Source organism: Myotis nattereri (genome assembly GCF_964212035.1).
Source record: "Myotis nattereri genome assembly, chromosome: 13".
NCBI classification, from domain to species: domain Eukaryota; kingdom Metazoa; phylum Chordata; class Mammalia; order Chiroptera; family Vespertilionidae; genus Myotis; species Myotis nattereri.
This window is the reverse complement of record NC_138088.1, coordinates 40,118,966-40,132,350: the sequence shown is the minus strand read 5'-3', so window position 1 is coordinate 40,132,350 and position 13,385 is coordinate 40,118,966. Positions and strand designations below refer to the sequence as shown.

At 43.6% G+C, this 13,385-nt stretch overlaps 1 protein-coding gene and 1 pseudogene across 2 annotated transcripts in view; one reads left to right on the top strand and one right to left on the bottom strand.

Moving 5' to 3' along the window:
- The window catches only part of PIK3AP1 (phosphoinositide-3-kinase adaptor protein 1), a 98,180-nt gene that overhangs the window by 14,817 nt on the left and 69,978 nt on the right, over positions 1 to 13,385 (top strand). The gene's annotated exons all lie outside the window — the stretch shown is intronic.
- LOC308528927 (large ribosomal subunit protein P1-like) lies at positions 6,890 to 7,277 on the bottom strand (annotated as a pseudogene). The gene has a single exon. The product of its transcript is annotated as a large ribosomal subunit protein P1-like (transcript).

Genomic DNA, 13,385 nt, shown 5'->3' with positions numbered 1-13,385 from the left:
TTAATGGCTCAAAGAGGGGGCAGCTACATATCTTTGAGACATGCTTACTCTTGTCAAATCAGATTTGAATTGATGTCTTCTTAGGTTACTACGCTCTTTGTGACAAATAGTAAGAGAATGTGGGCGTATATTTAACGGACGCTGACACTAACTGGTTTGCCACCTTGGGCAAGTCGTTTGGCCACCCTGGGCCAGTTCTTACCCTTTAAAAATGCTCGGAAGAGCACACGCTAGCATCTCAAACCTTTACTGCCAGGAGGTTCCATGATTTTAACTCTGTGTGATGTTTACATTTCTTACCTTGTGTTGCTGGGTCTCAGTCTGATAGTTTTCAAAATCCCATGAAGATATAGTATATTATTTCAGCTAACAAGTTATCTTTCACACCAGAATTTTAAACAGGAGCTTAAATGACATAAAAATAGTTTCCTGTTTATGGACTTAGCCCAAGTTCAGTCTTATTATCTGTGTGAGAAGGAAAGAATTCATGTATTTCATGTTTTACACATACCGTTTGTTATGGTCGACATGTAGATTTATGAATGTGGGTTCATAGGAAGGTAATGGGGGCAAATATGCATGACAAAGTGGGTCTGTTAATTTCCCTACGATTACAGGATGTTTTGACAGCTTTCAGTTTGTTTCCAGTGCCACTCACATGACTGAAAGTATGTCTGAGATGGCCAAGGAAATAGGATGATTTATGCTGTAAATGACTTTTTAGCTGCCCATTAGAGAAATCATTGAAACCACAGTAGGCTCATCATATGGCCTTATGAGCAGAAAACTTCCTAATTTACCCAGTCTGGTAAAATTGACACACAAACACCAGTCAGTTGGTTTCCCAAGACACAGAAAAATGTCTTTTCTGTGGGGAAAGAAACCATTTGGCAACTAGTTCATTTTCACTGTGTTTGTGTTTAAAGGAAGTGCTGGTCTTGCCCTGGCCAGGTAGCTCAGTTGGTTAGAGCATCATCCCAATACACCAAGGTTGCGAGTTTGATCCTCAGTCAGGGCACATACAAGAATCAAACAGACAATGCTGGTCTCTACTGACAATGTTTACATGGTAGGCGCCTACCTAGTAAACGAGAGATGGGTGGATGACTAGATGAGTGGGTACATCCATGGATGGCTGTCCATCTTCCTTACACTTGAGCCCATTTTGAATGCCCCAGTTGGAGGAAAAAAATTTTCCCCCATGAGCATCCTCCTTAGGGGCCTGCACTGCTGGTGCCATTTGGAGCATCAGTTTCCATGTCTTGTGGTCACATAGTCAGGATGTGACTAAACAGAAACTCTCCAAGTTAATTCAGAGTGAGTCTTTTTTACTATCTCCAAACTTAAAAATACCAGATAGGACAGCCTGTCCCACAAAAGAATCAGATATGCCATTACAGAAGCTAGTTAACAATTGGACTTGTTAGCTCCATGGGCTATGGGAGTCTATTAGGAGCAGAGGTTAAACTGAGTGTGCGCTTTCTGAAGGAGAATATGGAACTGAAGAAATCCCTGGAGTTAGAGGAGACCTCTGGAGTCGGCTCTGTTGGGTCAGGAATTCCTTGGTACCTTTTTTTATTTTTCTGGGTTTATGCCTTCTGCTGGTGTGTATCTTCACTGTGACTCTCAGGAGGTTAGATCCATGCTAGGTTCTTATTTGAAAGAATGCTGGTTGAACGTGTGTATTTTGTCTGCCAAATTGCTAGTTTCACAATCAGACCGCTGGCTCTCTCTCTAACATCTGATAACACAGGAAATAGAGGAGGGGAGGCTGATGATGAAATGAAAATGCTCTACTTTTAAACTGGACTAACATACGCTTCCTTTTACATATACAGCTAATATTTGAGGCCGTGGCTAAAGTTAAAGCTTGCAGGTAGAAGAATATTAGCATTAACTATTGACATATATTTATGTATGTATATGTATGTATGTGTGTATGTATATATTTGTTTGTTTGTGAGCATGTGAAATGTGAGGAAACAGTTCTGTGGCAGGATGTGGCATTTGGCATTCCAAATGCAGTTAACCTGTTACTTGTTCTGAAACAGAGTCCCCCTTTCATTTCATAAAACCTTCTGAATATCATTTCTCAAAGCCTCAGACTGTGAGTATGGGTTTTTGTGTTATGTTTTTCAGGAAAAATGGGATGCCAAGATAACCATACAGTAATTTGGTGGCCTAAATGTTTATTTTGTTGTCACTTAGAATTTAGAGTCCCATAGGTTATAGAAATCCTTCAACATCCCGCCTTCCAGGGTGTACATCTGATTAAAACTTGCCTGTCCTATGGACACGATCTAGCTTTCAAGTCTCTGATTGGAAAACAGAGTCAGGAACCACTAGTCCACAAGGTGGGAATACAGAATATTAACATCAGAAAAGGAAACTTCAGGATCACCTGGCCCGGCCCCTTTAGTTTAAAATGAACAAAGTAGGACCCAGAGTGGATAGAGGACTTGTCCAGTGTTACACAGTAAGTGACAGAGATGAAGCTGTTAATTTATGTTTATGTTCAATAAATATTTATGGAGCTTATGGAGTGCCTGCCAGGGGGTGGCACTCTGCAAGGTCCTGGGAAGACTTGATGAAAAAGTCACACTCAATTATAGCTCTTGCAGAGTTCATGTGTCCAGAGGGAGGGGACCGGTTGTCCCATTAGTTACTTAATGCCAGAAGTGTCCAGTGTACACAGAAGTTAGGGATCTTTCTTTGAATAATAAAAGGGACTTGAGATATTTTGCAGGCTCCTTTGATAGTTCCTTACAGTATCCATTAAGGAAAGAATGAGTTTCCTGAGCATCCATCTAGGAAGAGAGAAGAAAAGGCGTGGCTTGTAGTTATGACAGATGTCATGCACTTGATTACCTAATGGTAACATAGAGCCCAAGTTAACCATGGCTTCCGGGCAGGGCAGTTGTTTTCCCGGAGAGTGATTTAGAAGTTGCAACAATGGCAACAACTCAAGTTTAGGACGCCCTCGTAATCCAAAGATTTACTGATCCTGAGAAAAATTTTTATTGGGACTTTACTTTGAAAGGCAAAACTAAAACTTAAGAAAGTAAATTTGATCATATGAACCGTTTTGATTCCAATTTCAGCTGTATGCTATTTCTTAAACCACACAAAGACTGAGTCAACTGTTCCTGGGTTTTATGCAAAAAGGGTTGAGTCCATGTTTCTACACAATTTGATGCTTTTATAAGATGATATTCCTTAGTTCACATTTGACTTTTTAAAGAATGACTGTAATTGAAATATAATTCACAACACATTTGACTTTGACAGTTTTCAAGGCCTCTTCTCAATTATTATGTACCAGTAGCCCGTTGTGTGATATCGCACGCAGCAGGCCGCCGCGGAGCCGGTAGAACCGCAGCGCCGCTGGGAGCTGTGCTGCTTCCCCAGGAGCCGCGCTGCTGCCGCGGGAGGTGGGGGGAGGCTGTGGGCGGCCCTGTCCCTGTCCCTGTCTGTGTCCGCTCTGGCTCCAGGGGGCCGGCTGGAGCCGGGGCGCGGTGGCTCGCTGGCTCCCCATCTCTGTATCTGTCTCTGCTCCGGGCCTCACTTGTGCCTGCAACCTCTTCCTGTCCAGTCATGACCCGTTATGGCGTCCCAGCCTCTCTCTCTCTCTCTCTCTCTCTCTCTCTCTCTCTCTATATATATATATATATATATATATATATATATATATATATTCTCATCATTGGATTTTAATTATTGGGCAATGTCCCTGTGAACTTTCTCCCATTCAGTTGGTAACCTTTCCAATGGACAGTGGCTTTACTTGTGATTCAAACAGGTTTCTAACATCACTTTCATCAACCTCATAAAATTCTACATCTTTTGCAAAATCTAGAATTACCCCTAAAACAAAATTGCATTGCATTTATAGTTTATTGTGGAGAAATCCTAAATATTGGAGAGAACAAGCAATAAAAGTGTGACTTGAGGGATGAGACTATAGACTAAGATGAAGCAAGCGGAGATGTTTAAGTGGGGACCAATTTTGAAAATGAGCATTTTGTTAGTAAATACTTTTATGTTATAAAACAATTAGTTTCCCTATGTTACCATAACTGTGGAGACTTGAAATAGGAATACTCAGAAAATGATATGGCTGCCAGAGTCGGAAGCTGCTAATGTGGGTTCAGAACCCCAAACTTCATTCCATCAAGCAGAGAAGCGAGGGAATGAACACCCTGGCACATCTGTAACCCGGTGCATTTGGTAGAGCCGTCGGGAAGCTTTGTCACTGATGATGGAATCCTAGTCAAACAGTCCCAGCAGGCTGGAACACTCACCCCAATCCAACATATAACATTTAACAAGGCTAAGTGTTTAGTTGCAATTCGGACACAAGCCTCACCCCCCAGCCCCCCCAAACAGAACAGACCCAACTATAGGATTGTAGCATAGCGAAGGGAAAGGCCTAGCTTCCATGGTTTACATGAAAAAGAGCTGGGGGTTTGAGGGGACCACATGCTCAATATGAATCAGCAAAGTAGCACGACTGCTCTAAGATGGAGTCTTGAAATGCCCTTCTGAACAAGGGCCAGACTAAAGAAAGCGACAGCCCTTTTTTGTTTTTATTAATCCGGTCTCAATATTTTTTCCATTAATTTTAGATAGAGTGGAAGGGAGGGAGGGAGACAGAGATGGAGAGAGAGAGAGAGAGAGAGAGAGAGAGACAGAAACATCAATGTGAGACTCATGGATTGGTTGCCTCCCACAGGCACCCTGACTGGGGCTGGGGATTGAACCTGCAACCCAGGTACGTGCCCTAGACTGGGAATCGAATCAGTGACCCTTCGGTGCTTGGACCAATGCTCTAACCACTGAGAACACTGGCCAGGGTGTGATAGCCCTTTTTGTATTATACACGGACTCTAGTTACCCATCTGAAATAGCTGTTGGCAGAAGGTTGGGGGAGTGGAGAGTTAGCTGAAAGGGTTGGGAAGGGGGACAGATAAACCAGAGCTATCTCCATTTGAGGCCTGCTTAGAAAGGCGTGTATTACTCTAGACTTGTTTGTTTGTAAGGAGAGAACCCCAGCTAGGGCAAAAGGGGAATTAACCAAATGATGGGAAGGGCAGGAGTGCAGTTGGTCCTCAGAGAGAACCTGGAACCAAGGACTTGAACTTCATGAGATTACCTCACCACCCTTCTTTTTTTGTGTTTCTCTGCATGTAGGTGTCATTCTCTGGTAAGTCAGCTCCAAAAAGGAGAATTATAGCCCCTAGGAGCTGTCACCTCACTCCTTTCAATTCCAGCTCCAGAGAGGAATTAATAATTGTTCTCTCTGGTCTAATTAGTTAAACTTGGGTAAGGTGCCTAACTCGAGGCCAGTTAGCTGTGGCCAGGGGATTGGCCCATGTTGATAGCCTGGGGTGTGAGATGTCTAAAAACTTGGTATCTTCCATTCAAACCACTTGGTGTGAGTGAGAAATCAAGGATTTTCCCAAAGGGGGACTGCTGTTCTGTTCTTGTCAAACAATGCAAAGGACAACCGCCACAATGAGGGGTCTGGAAACGTGCCTGAGGAATGGAAGAAATAACTGTGCCCGAGGATAGAAGAAATAAACAATAGAAGAAATAGTAGAATCATGGAATTTGGGGCTAGAGTGGAACGGAGGCTCAGCATTGTCAAGTGACTTGCCCACAGATGCCCAGCTGGTCATGATAAAAGCCCAGGCCTCTAACTCTGAGCTCAGCGTTTCATCCCTGTACTTCACTATCTTCATCAAGAAGAAAATACATACCAAGGAAAGCCATGGTAATTACCTTCAAACCTTTGAAGGACTCTTATGGAAATAAGACTGGTGTTGTTTGATGATGCTCCAAAGGGCAGGTTAGAATTCATGGACAGTGATATCTGACAAGCAGAATTCTACTAGACTTAAGAAAGAAGTTAACCTCTGTGATGCCTTAACAAGGGAAAGGTTGCCTCAGGAGGTAGTGCCCGGAGGCCCTCATCATTGGAAGCCTTCAGGTTAAAGTTAGATAAACGTTTGCCAATGATACTGGGAATCCCTAAAATCTCTTCCCCAGAAGCACTACAAAATAAAAACCTGGACATTGTTGCTTTTCACTGTTTTTCTTCCACCAGTTATAGAACTGATTTACCGTGCTAAATGCCGTGCTAACCATTTTATAATAATCATCTCATTTAATCTTAACCTATAAGATAAATACTGTTGTTATCTCTACTAGAGGCCCGGTGCATGAAATTCGTGCCTGGGTAGGGTCCCTAGGCCTGGCCGGCGACCAGGGCCCATTAGATTCCCTGCCTCCCCGTCTCCCCGCCTCCTCCTTTCCTCGCTCCCTCAGTGCCCCGTCACCACCCCTGGTCATCTTCCATGTTCCGCACCACCTGCTGATGGTCAGCGCACATCATAGCTAGTGATCAAACTCCCGGTCTCCTGGTCAAACTCCCGAGGGGACACTTTGCATAATATATATATATATGTGTGTGTGTGTGTATATTGCAGATGAGGCAGAGAAACAGTAAGTTACTTTCCCAATGGCTTGTGGAAAATTCAGGTTTGCTCCCAAGCCTCTACTCTTAACCACTGCATTCAATGGCTTCTCAAAAAATACTTGTTTCTAGTCCCATTTGCACAATGTGTCTACCCAGTGTTCTCAAAATGTGATCCTCACAATACCTTCATCAGAACCATATATTTTTCGTTTTGATGAAGAACCAAATATTTTGAACCTCAAATTTTGTAACTACTCATGTTTCCCATGAATAATTGAACACCTCCTTTTTTGTTTTTTTCAATATTCATGCTCCTGGGGTCTCCGAGTTACTTAATGAACCAGACTGTCTGGTGGAACGGACTGGGTATATGTTTTGTTTGTTTTTTTGTTTTTGTTTTTTGGGGTTTTTTTTGCAACAGAGGTCAGCTTTTATTGACTGTGTTACAAAAGAGCTAGTTTAGTCAAAAAGACCAAAGCCCATGTCATCATCAGACTCCTCAGATTCTTTCTTTGCTTCCACTTCCTTCTCCTCAGCTGGGGCAGCAGCAGCAGAGGACCTCCTGCTGGCGCAGCACTAGCTGCAGGGGCAGGTCCACCAGCCCCTACATTGCAGATGAGACTTTCAATGTTGACATTGGCCAGAGCCTTTGCAAACAAGCCTGGCCAGAAAGGTTCAGCATTTACACCAGCTGCTTTAATGAGGGCATTGATCTTATCCTCTGTCACCATCACCTCACTTCATTGTCGTGCAGGATAAGGGCAGAGTAGATGCAGGCGAGCTCTGAGACTGAGGCCATGGTGTGGGTGGGTGCTGGGCGAGTGCTTCCGGGAGCGGTGCTAGTCGCTGGATGAAGTGAGGGCCTCACCCCAATGCGGCCTTAGCTCCCTCGGAAGAACCGAGCACCTTCCTGGCAGCTGGGGAAAGCGGGTATATGTATTTTTTAACAAGTACCCTAGGTGATTCTAATGGGCACTAAAGTTTTAGAATTGTCCATTGCTTTCCTGGGAAGGTTAGAGGGAAGATCAGATACTAAAAAGCCTCTAACTTACCTAAGCAGCTTAGACTGCTCTGAAGGCCTTGGGGAGACATTGAAGGGCTGAAAGTCAGGGTTAACATCATCAGAATTGACTTTTTTTTTTAGTTCAGTCTGGTGGCTATGTGGGCAGGGCTGGAGGCTATTTGTGTCTTCCAGGGTGATGTGGGCCTGAGCTCAACAGAGGCGGTGAGAATGGAGAGGAAGAGATACTTTGGAGAGATGAAAAGCAAGCAGACTCAACCTAGTGGGTGAGTTCAGTCCATAAGAATGAAAGATGCCTCCTATGGGACTGGCATGCATATAGAATTCAGAAAAAAGCACTTTCAACAGGGTGGTCAGTTGAAAACTGCATGGAGGAGATGGCACCGAAGTAGAGGGTTGGATTTCAGGGGCATTAGTGCGAATGGGAGGGAATGATGTCCCAGGATGAGGGAACACCTTGGGCAGGATAGAGGGGCAGGAAACCACAGAATGCATTTTATTGGAGCTAAGAAGTGGTTGGGGAGGGAGAGTGGGGGGAAAAATTACAAAGATCAACTTGAGTCAGTGGGATAAGGACCTTCAGCAGAATAAAGAGGTTGTCCCCAATGAATACTAGACTTAGCAGAGTGGTCACTTCGTAAGTTACATAAATGCAAAATCACTATGTTGTACACCTGAAACGAATATAATATTGTATGTTCATTATAATTGGAAAATTAAAAAAAAAATTAAAGAGCTTTGTCCCTCTTATCTCAGAGGACTTTTTGTTGGTTGGGGCTTTTGGAGAGACTGTTTCAGCCCAGTGACAGGGCTGGCCCTACTTTTGGAGGCAGTCTTTTCCCCAATGTCAGTTGGACATAGAGCTGAATGCATTTAGATCCTACTTACATGAGAAATGAGATTTTCTGATCGGATGTTATAGCAAATTTCCACAGGCTAGTGTATTTTGTTGAGATAGCATCAAGCACTAAGTTCCTCTGACATATCCTCGCCCTTTGATTCTTATCACCAACCCCCCTTTGCTATCAGTAGTTATTCACCCTACAGGTCTTAGGCAGTGTGTTTGCACAGGCCTCATCTCATCTGTGGTGTGGGTGGGGAATGGTGGTCGGCTGGAATGACAAAGACTGATGCCAGTGTTGCCTATTGAATAAACAGTGGAAATCCCAAGGGGTATATGGCGTGGGATTGTTTGTTCCTAAGTCTGCAATAGCCTGTCGGCACAGAAATGTACGGAGTGGTGGTCAGGACATTGAATAGTTCTGGCCATGCAGCCATGCCATGCGGGGGGCGAATAGCCTGACATCTGTGGGTGCTTTTCTGGATGCTGTGAAATGCCATGATGGTCCTAAGAAGCTGGGGAGCAGCCCTGTCTCTTTTGTGTCTCTAGCCTTAACTCCTCTGCCCAAGTCCCTCTTCTTTAGATTCTAGTACCCATGGTTTCTCCTCTCTCTGGAGTCCTATGGACCTCATTTGTTGGATATCCAGAGGAAACAGGCTTTTATCTAATCATTTTCTGAATTTCGGGTTGGTTTCCCAGCCAGAGTGTAAATGCCTTAGGAAGAGGCCATGGATTTTCCTTCTATAGGGTTCGCCATTGTGCCTAGGGATGGTGTGGGCACACAGAGATTTTAGTAACGGCTTTTTGCTTGGTTGTCTGTTTGATTGAAGTCTTGGAGCACAGATATTATAGTTGCTTTCCTACCGAAGCAGCTTTAAAACAGAGTGATAAAATTACTCTCTCAGTAGGATCACAGCCATTATCTGTCACAATTGTGCATTCACTGCCTACATCCTGAGTTGTTGGGGGGAAAAATGCTTTCAGAATCAAATGCAGTTTCATATTTGCTTCAGGTGAGCCTGCTTCCCTCCCATTAATATATAGTTATTAAACACCCACTCAGTGAATTTAGTGAGGACTTGGTGCTATATTAGTTGCTGCAGCGGCATTACGGATTCTGTAGAAAACATAGGCCCTCCACTCAAGAATCCACAGGAGCTAAGCTGGCGTGCGGGCACTGGTCTGTTAATAGCTGGTTTCAGCATCTGGGACTTACTGCCCATCGGGAAGATGGGAGCAGGTTTCAACCTTATCATTTTCTCCTGTGCTGTTAGAACTAGTGCCCTAGCTCCCTACTGTTGCATCAGGTCGCATTTGAGCAAGGGAAAGGAAGTTAAAAAGGCCCTGGATATGAAGGTAATCAGTTGGCTAAGGCAGAAAGATTTGGAGTCAGGTGGGCCAAGGTTCTAGTCTGGCTTTGGTAACCAGTTCTAGATTTGGGGGCAAGGCTCTCCAAGACTCCATTTCATCATCTGTAAAACGAGGTGCAAATGCCCACCTCCTGGGGCTATCAGGAAATGTAACTGACTCCAGCCTCACCCAGGCTGGTCTCTGCTCTTTTGTCAGCATCTGTCTGCACGGTTTATTCTCCCTTCTCTGTTCTCATGGCTATGTAGGCTCCAATCATTTCTTGTCACAGAAACTGTATCTTTTATTTTTTAAGTTTTAGAAATCTCTTACAATGATAAAAGTAATACATTCTTTTTTAAATATATTTTTTATTGATTAAGATATTACATATGTGTCCTTATCCCCACATTATCCCCTACCCCCCGCTCATGCCCTCACCCCCCCCCCCCCCAGTTGTCCGTGTCCATTGGTTAGGCCTATATGCTTGCATATAAGTCCTTTGGTTGATCTCTCCCCCTTACCCCCATCCTCCCCTACCTTCCCTCCAAGGCCCGACAGTCCACCTGACTCCAATGCCTCTCTGTCTCCGGATCAGTTTCTAACCATCAGAGGTCTGTAGAGGAAAGAGTAAAAATATTCATTTTACTTCCCCAAATCTTTATTCTATCCCTTAAACGTTAACTACCATAAACAGTGGGGTGTGTATTTTTCCAGACCATTTTAATGAATTTATATAACATTCACAGAGGCATTTTTTCACAATTAGTAGAGTCATTGTGTATGTATTATTCTGCAACTTATTTTTTTCAATGAATTGATCCTTTTCTGTGAATTTATAACACCTACACATGTGGATCTATATAATTTTTATAGATCATCGTGTTTATTATGTAGCTTGACTTTTATCTTAGCTCATCAACACCTGCCTTCTAATTGGCTTCTCATTTCCATCTCATACCTCTCCAGCCCTTCCTCCACCAGAATGAGTTCTCTAAAATCCAAATGGGGAACCAATGACCATGGGAATAGTTCAATGCTCTCTACCATCTGGGTCCTGCTGACTTCTGCAATTTTATTGGAGTACTTCTTAGATTATTTTTTTCTTTTAGCAGCAGCGCCTTTTGTCTTCTGAAAAAAACCTATGTATACTCCAATATATTAAACATGGAGCTCCTGGGTTTCCCGTGTACATATGTCAGGTCCTCTAGACCTCAGCTGGCTCAGGCACCCTGCCCTGTCACCCGGGCCCCATTCTCCATCCTGTTACATTTTCTGTCTTAGGGCATGTTGGTCCTTCTTGAGACTAGCCTCAAAAAGACCGATATAACAAACCTTCTCAAATTCTCTTTATTCATTATGGTCCTGCAACCGAATGCTTAAAAAAAAAAAAGCCATTGGAAGCTTTCTGTTAACCTTCTTTCCTGAAGTAAAATGAATTTCAGATTTTTGTTGACATGTCCTAAATGATTCTAAGATGTCCTCTCTCAGACATGGAGCTTTGGAGAGCTTGTTGTTGTCACTTTTCTGTCCTCTTTCATGGTGAACACATGAAGCATTCTCCTGTTGTTGAGCCTTTCTCTTTCTTCTGGAGTTGTTATGCTTAGATCTCATGACCCAAAGACAGTGAGGTCCTTGAGAAATAAAGCAAGAAGACCAATCAGAGGTGAGCTGTCCATGAGCTAAAATAGAAAGCAAGCTGCAAAGCAGAATCTATCCAGCTGGGTCGTCCGTGTATCTAGCTCGCTGCCTGGAATGTGGTAAATACTCAATAAACTTTTCATCCCTGGAACGCATGTCAGGTATGACAATTCCCTCTGCGATGAGGGTGAGGAGATGCAGTTATTTCCATTGCAGGAGCTACGAGGCCCATCATTTGTTGTCAATCTAGTTTTAGAAGTGGCACCAGGGACCCGAGGGAGGTGAGGATGGTCCCCAGCTTTTCTTGCTGAACTACAGTCTGGCTGCCTCTACTCCAACCTTCATGGACCTGAACAGAGTTGGGGAGACTTGGAGGTGCTCCCGCTTTGCTAAATTCACACCAGTGACAGGTTTGTACATCGTGGGTTTGATGACCACTGGAATGACCACCCCACAGCCACCCTGGGATCATTATAGATTCTATATTGATCATCTAAGAAACTCTGAAAAAAAAATCGACATAAATAACTTGCAAGCTGAATTTTGTGGCTTTTGTGGATATATTTATTTATATTTTTCTAAAGAAGTAAGTCCACTGCCCTAAGATACTAAAAATGACATTCTTTGCTCCGCTCCTTTTGACCACAAAGCCACACATCTGCATCATTACCAGGAGGCTGTGCTGGGGAGTGCAATCTTCCTACTGATCTTTACACAAGCAAAAACAAACAAAAAGCCAAGAACTCCAGTGTTGGTTGCCTGTATTTACTGATGAGACCCTGCATCTCTTATAAAGGACTTGAATCTCATCCTTGGTTTGTCTTGTTAATTTGCAACATGATATACTGTTAGAGGGTGTCACCTCCAATGCTCCGATCGATGATTTCTGTGATCATATTTAAGTTTTCTACATTTTATGCTTCTTGGGACATTTTCCCCCTTAATATGGATTGTGTTTGGTTGGCTCTTATCTTTTTCAGACATTGGAAGTTACTCATTCTGCCTTAATTTTTGCCAGTTGTGCCTCAAAAGTTTTTCTTAAGATTGGTGACACATGCCGAAACCGGTTTGGCTCAGTGGATAGAGCGTTGGCCTGCGTGCGGACTGAAAGGTCCCAGGTTCGATTCCGGTCAAGGGCATGTACCTGGGCTGCGGGCACATCCCCAGTAGGCGGTGTGCAGGAGGCAGCTGATCGATGTTTCTCTCTCATCGATGTTTCTAACTCTCTATCTCTCTCCCTTTCTCTCTGTAAAAAAATCAATAAAATATATTTAAAAAAAAAAGATTGGTGACACATGTTCATTGGTTTTGAATTCATTGGATTTTCTTTTTGACTATTGCTACACACTCTCCCAAGTAACATAGAGCATGCATTTCCCCAGTCCCCCTCCAGCACTACCTGGGCTCCCCCTCCCATGGTCTGGAACAGTGGGACATATTGTAAAGTGCAGCTTGCCTGCTTCCAGGTCAGACTTCGTTGATGGACCAAGGCATCTGTTCTCATTGAGTGGGGATTTGGCCTCCGCAGTGGTCTCACTCAGGGTTCTAGACATCCACCCCATTCCACTGATGTTGGCACTTGAGAGAAAACCAGCATCCCCTGTCTGGTCTAGCACTTCCCCCACATATGTTATTTCACTTAGTATGTAAGATTTCTCACTTCTAGGCATATCAGATATTTTGGCAACTATTTGGAAATACCCTTTGTCCACCAACCTCCCCTCTTCTCCCTCCCCCTTCCTTGCCAGTAGCTGTCAGTGGTCTTGGATAGAAAAGAATGACTGAAAACCTTAAAGAGCTGTCTTTCATTGCTTTTCACAACACCTGATTGGTAGGAGCATTTGGGGGAGCCTTCTTTATCATTTGGGGTGAAATTCAGCCATAAGTCCTAAGCGGCAGAATTGCACTGGGAGCAAGTCAGTTTCCAGGAATCTCAAAGTGTGTGTACTCTGGTGAGGTGTACCAGTTCTTAGTGATAAAAGTGAACTATTAGCCATTAGTCTAGTTTCTGGTGTTGAGACCGGGATGGGCTTCATTCATTTCCTATATATATAGAC